Source organism: Zeugodacus cucurbitae, chromosome 3 (assembly GCF_028554725.1).
Source record: "Zeugodacus cucurbitae isolate PBARC_wt_2022May chromosome 3, idZeuCucr1.2, whole genome shotgun sequence".
Lineage (NCBI taxonomy): Eukaryota > Metazoa > Arthropoda > Insecta > Diptera > Tephritidae > Zeugodacus > Zeugodacus cucurbitae.
The window spans coordinates 38589182-38596908 of NC_071668.1; the positions used below are offsets into that span (position 1 = coordinate 38589182).

The following is a 7727-nucleotide window of genomic DNA, read 5'->3' on the forward strand; positions in this document are numbered from 1 at the left end:
TTGTACAAGGAAGCTGGCGTAGTGTATTGTGAATTTACCGTATTTAATTGAAATTTTCAAGGATATTTTGGGAAGAATTTATTGATTTATATGAATCATTGCCGTGCTTATGAAAAATTATGAGTGAGGGAAATAATTGTGTAGAAATAATATTCATAACGACATTTTCCATATAAATACAATTTGTAAAAAAATGTATATTGTACCAGTGTAGTAAATGCTGCAAGCTTGTTGGCGCCATCAGTTGATTGCGCCAATATGCTGGTGTAGTGTATTGGGCGCTTTAGTCGCCGGATTTTTTCGTAAAGTTTTCCAGCATTGCCCCTGTCGGCCAGCTTGTCAAGCTATGCATACTCACCCATTTCGGCCTCTTTCTTTTTTGTCTGCAAATGCATCTCGCTCATAGGTCCGTTCTAGGCGCTCCTAGAAGGTATCTTTGATCACATCGTCCTTCTCTTCCATCGGGGCATGGGCGCAAATAAGCGATATGTTGAACAACCTCGCTTTTATACGGGTTGTGGCTAGACATTCATCCACGGGACTGAATACCAAGACTCGACGGTGGAGTCTCTCTCCCATCACGAATTCCACTCCGAATTTGCGCTCCTTTGAATGGCAGTTAGAAACTTTCCTCACTTACGTGAACTTCTTCATATGACCCCATCCTCCATCACACTCGAGAGTAGCATATTTGGATGTATTTTTTTTTAACTAGGCGTAGTATGTATCTCGCAAACTACTTAAGCTGTATAAACTAAACATTCGAGTCACTTTTCCTTTTAGTACCCCATCACACACATTATAAAAATAGGTGAAATCTGATAATAACTACGCCCATCTCCTATATGAAGGAAAAATTACTAAAAGAGATTTAACTCATTAACGAGAAACATCAGAAAGACTAAATTTTACAGAAGCAACGTCAAAATACTGCATTCAGATTTTTTCAGAAATAGCAAATGGGCGGGCGTCGTCTTTAAACTTTCGATATATTCGAAAATCAATTTGTTTCTAAAATTTAAAATTTTTCTTATAGCTCCTTTGAATTTCTATTAATTTAGAATTTTTATGCTCTCGCAACAAAAGTTGCTAAATGATTATTATAGTTTTGTTCACACAACGATTGTTTGTAAGTTATAAAACTATAGATATAGAGTTATATATATCAAAATGATCACGAGTTGAAATGTCCGTCTATCCGTCTGTACGTGCAATGGATAAATTGAGTAAAAATTTAAGATATCTTGGCGAAACTTGGTACATATATTCCTTAGCACCCTGAGGAGGTTGGAATTTTTTATAAAATGGAAAATGGGCGTCGCCCACTAATGAGTCAAAAACTATATCTCAGATAATACTCGACCGATTTCAATGAAATTCGGTACATAATACTTTCTTGGCACCCTGATAACACCAACGGCAAGTTTACAACCACTACTACTTCCAATATTACTCAATTTTGAATTCCATCTGATTCCTTCACTTTATAATGTATGCATAAGGAACCGATGAAAATAGCGGAATAAAATTTTACACAAATACTGAACATATATCATCTGTGGCTTCACTTGTGGAAAAAATTGTCGAAATCGGACTATTTTACTTTCTGAGATATTTAAATGAGCGTATAGTCTTGGATATAGTGTACCTTGGTGGTGAAAATGAGTGAAATCGGTTTAGGAATTACCTCAGCCTTATATACTATATATGATGATTTCGTTTATACTAGTGGACCTTATGCCGAATATATGAGTCAAATTGTGTGTTATCTTAATAAAATTACTTCAATAAATTGCGAGAGTATAAAATATTCAGTTGCACCCGAACTTACCCTTTCCCTATTTTCATAAACATCGTTTCTTCTTCTTCTTCTTGACTGGCGTAGACACCGCTTACGCGGTTATAGCCGAGTCCAAAACAGCGCGCCACGTATCCCTCCTTCTGGCAGTTTGGCGCCAATTATCTATACCAAGCGAAGCCAGGTCCCTCTCCTTCCTCGGCTTCCACCAGCGGGTACTGCATCGAATACTTTCAGAGTTGGAGCACTTTCATCCATTCGAACAACATGACCTAGCCAGCGTAGCCGCTGTTTTTTTATTTGCTGGACTATGTCTATGTCGTCGAATAACACATACAGCTCATCGTTCCATCGTCTGCGGAATTCACCGTTGCCAATGTTTAAGGGAACATAAATCTTCCGCAAAACCTTTCTATTGAAAACTTCTAGTGCCGTCTCATCGGATGTTGACATCGTCCACGCTTCTGCACCGTAAATTAGGACGGGAATGATGAGGGACATGTAGAGTTTGGTTTTTGTTCGTCGAGAGAGGACTTTACTTTTCAATTGCTTACTTAGTCCATAGTAGCACCTGTTGGCAAGAGTGATTCTGCGTTGGATTTCCAGGCTGACATTGTTATTGCTGTTAATGCTGGTTCCCAGGTAGACGAAATTATCTACAACTTCAAAGTTATGACTGTCAACAGTGACGTGGGAGCCAAGACGCGAATGCGCTGACTGTTTGTTTGATGACACGAGATATTTCGTCTTGTACTCGTTCACCACCAGACCCATACGCTTCGCTTCCTTATCCAGTCTGGAAAAAGCAGAACTAACGGCGCGGGTGTTGTTTCCAATGATATCTATATTATCGGCGTACGCCAGTAGCTGTACACTCTTGTAGAAGATTGTACCTTATCTATTTAGCTCTTCAGCTCGTATAATTTTTTCCAGCATCAAGTTAAAGAAGTCGCACGATAGTGAGTCACCTTGTCTGAAACCTCGTCTGGTATCGAACGGCTCGGAGAGGTCCTTCCCGATCCTGACGGAGCTTTTTGTGTTGCTCAACGTCAGCTTACACAGCCGTATTAGTTTTGCGGGGATACCAAATTCAGACATCGCGGCATAAAGAAAGCTCCTTTTCGTGCTGTCGAAAGCAGCTTTAAAATCGACAAAGAGATGGTGTGTGTCGATCCTATTTTCACGGGTCTTCTCCAAAATTTGGCGCATGGTGAATATCTGGTCTGTTGTTGATTTTCCAGGTCTAAAGCCACACTGATAAGGTCCAATCAGTTTGTTGACGGTGGGCTTTAGTCTTTCACACAATACGCTCGACAGAACCTTATACGCGATGTTGAGGAGGCTTATCCCACGGTAATTGGCGCAAATTGTGGGGTCTCCCTTTTTGTGTATTGGGCAGAGTACACTGAGATTCCAATCGTCAGGCATGCTTTCATGGCATGCCGACCAAATTCTGCAAAGAAGCTGATGCATGCACCTTATCAGCTCTTCGTCGCCGTATTTGAATAGCTCGGCTGATAATCCATCGGCCCCCGCCGCCTTATTGTTCTTCAAGCGGGTAATTGCTATTCGAATATCTTCACAGTCTTGCAATGGAACATCTGCTCCATCGTCGTCGATTGGGGAATCGGGTTCGCCATCTCCTGGTGTTGTACTTTCACTGCCGTTCAGCAGGCTGGAGAAGTGTTCCCTCCACAAACTCAGTATACTCTGGTCATCAATAACTAGATCACCTCTGGGGGTCCTACAAAAGTGTGCTCCGGACTTGAAACCTTCAGTTAGTCGCCGGATCTTTTCGTAAAATTTTCGAGCAATACCCCTGTCGGCCAGCTTGTCAAGCTCTTCATACTCACGCATTTCGGCCTCTTTCTTTTTTTGTCTGCAAATGCGTCTCGCTTCCCTCTTCAGCTCTCGGTATCTTTCCCATCCCGCTCGTGTTGCGGTCGATCGCAACATTGCGAGGTAGGCAGTCTGTTTTCTCTCCACTGCGAGACGACAATCCTCATCATACCAGCTGTTTTTTTGGCTTTTCCGAAAACCAATGGTTTCGGTTGCAGCTCTACGTAAGGAGTTTGATATGCCGTCCCACAGCTCCCTTATACCGAGATGCTGATGAGTGCTCTCAGAGAGCAGGAGTGCAAGTCGAGTAGAAAATCGTACGGCTGTCGGTTGTGATTGCAGCTTCTCGATGTCGAACCTTCCTTGTGTTTGTTGACGTGTGCGCTTTTCTACACAGAGGCGGGTGCGTATCTTAGCTGCTACAAGATAGTGGTCCGAGTCGATGTTGGGACCACGATGCGTACGCACATCAAAAACACTGGAGACATGTCGTTCATCTATCACAATATGATCGATCTGGTTGCGAGTGATTCGATCCGGGAACAGCCAAGTAGCTTGATGGAATCTAGTACTACAGACGACCATATTTCGGGTCCCGGCGAAGTCGATCAGCCTCAGACCGTTTGGTGATGTTTCGTCATGGAGGCTGAATTTTCCGACTGTTGTGCCAAAAATACCTTTTTACCCACCCCAGCGTTGAAATCGCCAAGCACGATTTTGACATCGTGGAGGGGGCAGCGCTCATACGTACATTCTAGGCGCTCATAGAAAGTATCTTTGATCACTTCGTCCTTCTCTTCCGTTGGGGCGTGGGCGCAAATCAGCGATATGTTGAAGAACCTCGCTTTGATGCAGATTGTGGCTAGACGTTCATCCACCGGAGTGAATGCCAGGACTCGACGACGGAATCTCTCTCCCACCACGAATCCCACACCGAATTTGCGCTCCTTTATATGGCCGCTGAAGTAGATGTCACAAGGTCCCACCTTCTTGCGTCCTTGTCCCGTCCATCGCATTTCTTGGATTGCGGTGATGTCAGCCTTTACTCTTACGAGGACATCAACCAGCAGGGCAGAGGCACCTTCCCGATTAAGGGTCCGGACATTCCAGGTGCATGTTATTAATTCGTAGTCCTTTAAACGTTTGCAGTGGTCGTCATCAAAATTGGGGTCTCTCATCCTAGGCTGTTTTGTTTTTTTCATTGGGGGGTGTTTTTATGTGGTGGGTCCCAAACCCTACGCACAACCGCATAAGCGGGTTTCGCCATCTCACTTAAGCTTGCTTCCAAACGGATGTCTGTTGGCTACCCAGAGGATACTTGGTCTAAGACCGGAAGTCGTGAGCTGCTTGAGCCACATGTAAAAGAATCGTTCCTGGCCACTCTCAAGTGAATGAAAGTCAGAAACTTTCCTCACTTACGTGAACTTCTACATATGACTCCATCCATCGTTTACACTCAAATAATGTTTTAATTTTTAGCAGACACATGAATTAAATTATGAGGTGAGAATTCATACCTTCTTTCGGAAGTAGCAGCAGAATCTGCTTCATGAATTAAGTGTGTGAAATCTCCAACTGCATCATCCATTTCGATTGAAGTTTTTAAAAGATGTTAAGTACCAGAGTTTGAGTTATTCAATCTTCAAAAATATCATTTCATATCTGTTATTTAAATCAGAATAATTCTGTTGCTTCATGTAAATCAATGTGTAACTAACTATAAAAGGCGAGTGATTGGAACTAAGTTCTTCAGAACTAACAATATCTAATAACAAAGGAATTATCAATGGATCCCTCGGCCAGTAGGTAGGACCTCGGATTGATATTGTTTTTAAATAATTCTTTATAGTGTAGTTCTTTACCCTTTGAGTTTGGAGTACGAAAGGCCCACTGGTGAGACTTAATATTGTAATCACCTCCTACAAAAAATTTGGAGCCGAGGGAACTAAAGAAAATATCGTATTCAGAAGTAATGATACTCTGTTGTTGTTGTTCGATTACTTTTATTCTGACAGCTTGCATCGGGATTGGTTCAAAGAGAAACATTCCATATTGGCAACCTTAGATTAATGCCGGTATTCTGCAGGAAGTCACAAGTCTATAATAGAGTCTAATCTGTGATGAAATCTATTTGGTGACATTTTGGTATTCTGGTGAGTTTGTCTCATCACTAATTTTTTTATTTGCTTTAAGTGTTAGGTGGGTGTCAGAGGCTAAAAACATGGGTATTTTCACATTTTTTTTAATATGTACAATAAATTATTTCATTTAAACAATGCAGCGTATCAAAGATACATGCGCAATCTGGCTATTTGTGCAACAAGGAAGACCCCTTTTTATATGAGGAAACTACGTTAAGGAACTTTTTTCGATTTCCAAAATCATAGTACTGTGAACTCATCCAACAAGTGAAGCCGTATGACCAACACCAAACCTTGATTCCGTTTGAACTTCGGGTGATTTAAATTTTAACTTTAAAGGAATGTCTCCATGCAATCATATTTCTCTAGTTTATTTCAGTTATATATTTTTTAACCAATGGCTCATACCAGTGTTGCGTGCGTAATGGATATTTCTAGCAATGCAGTGTAAACACGCCGAAGTGCAGTTTACTAATTCTCTTGAATAATACTATAGAGTTAAGACTGTGTCAGTTGTCGTCCAATTTGAAATAATAAAATCGACAACAATTGTATTCCAGATTTTCGAAGTTTGGAGTAAAGGGCAAGAAAGTGATTGCACTCATGTTAGCATAATTGCACCTGCCTTATCAACAACAGTTGTGCCGTATGATTACATGAATAGAAAAGGGTAATATAGCATTAATGTTGGAGCGGTAAGAATTATATTTAATAATTAAATTTCATTCATTTTCCAATAGGTTTGTGATGATGAACTAATTTTTTGGCACGTGAATGCAAAATGCCATGACTCCGGTATATGGCCATTGTAGCCATGGCTTCTTGCACAGGTGATAAATCCTGGAAGACCAAATGAACAAAATTTCAATACTAAGCACATAAGAGAAAGAAACACGATTGAAAGAATATTTGGATCACACTTTCGTTGCATTTCAAAAGTTCGTACATTGCGGTACAAACATCCAAAAGCTGCATTATTTGTTTATACATGTACAATACAGTAGTTTTCTGAAACAACGAGTATTCGTTTTGATGAAAATCGCTTATAACGAACAAGCAAATTGTTAACATTGAGTACCTTAAAAAACGATATCAGATATTTGCAAATATTCAGTTTAACGAACAACATGAAAAAGAGGTGTGAAGGAAGAGTTAAAAATAAAACAAAATCATCGTAGAAAAATAGTATTCAAAAAATAACTTTAAAAAATGCATAATAAATTTGCAAATTGAAAAAATTAATACATGAAAAATATTGAATTTGATAGAAAAACCTAAAACTGTTGATCGGCACCAAATAGAAGTATATATAAGTTTCGGAGTTATGTAAAATATTTATTTAAAAGTATCCACATTTAACATTTAATAAAATATGGCAAAGAAGAACATTATCAATTTTGTAAAACTTATTCTATTCATTGAACTTCAGGGAGGAGCAATCAAATATAATATTCCAACGAAACGAACGATGATTAATCAAGTTTTTAGCTATAGAAATTTACGAGTACTACTAATGAAAATATATTTTTATCTCGTATAATGTGAGTTTGCTTTTAAGCTTACTTTACTTATTTTAAAGCAACATTTGAATTGAAACTTTTTTCACCTTTTTACCAATAACACTTTAAGTAATAAAAATTCTAGAATATTTAGTTTTGTTTAATTATATTAGGATGAGGGGTCATATGTAGAAGTTCACGGAAGTGAGGACTTCGGCAGGGCTCGAAATATGGTCGCTTGTAGTACCAGTTTCCATCATTAGAATATACATCAAGGTACTTGGCTGTCCCCATATCGAATCACTCACAACCAGATCGATCATGTTGTGATAGGGACCATAGTCTCCGTCTAACTGAAGGTTTCAAGACCGGAGCACACTCCTGTAGGACCCCCAGAAGTGATCTAGTAGTCGATGCCCAGAGTAGAGTTGTGGAGGGAACACTTCTCCA

General features: G+C 39.8%; 1 long non-coding RNA gene across 1 annotated transcript; it reads left to right on the forward strand.

Moving 5' to 3' along the window:
• The first annotated feature begins 5767 nt into the window (after positions 1-5767).
• Positions 5768-7227, forward strand: LOC114804973 (uncharacterized). Its single transcript, XR_008470309.1, has 3 exons — positions 5768-6093; positions 6148-6448; positions 6519-7227. It is a non-coding gene; the product is annotated as an uncharacterized LOC114804973 (long non-coding RNA).
• Positions 7228-7727: the final 500 nt, after the last annotated feature.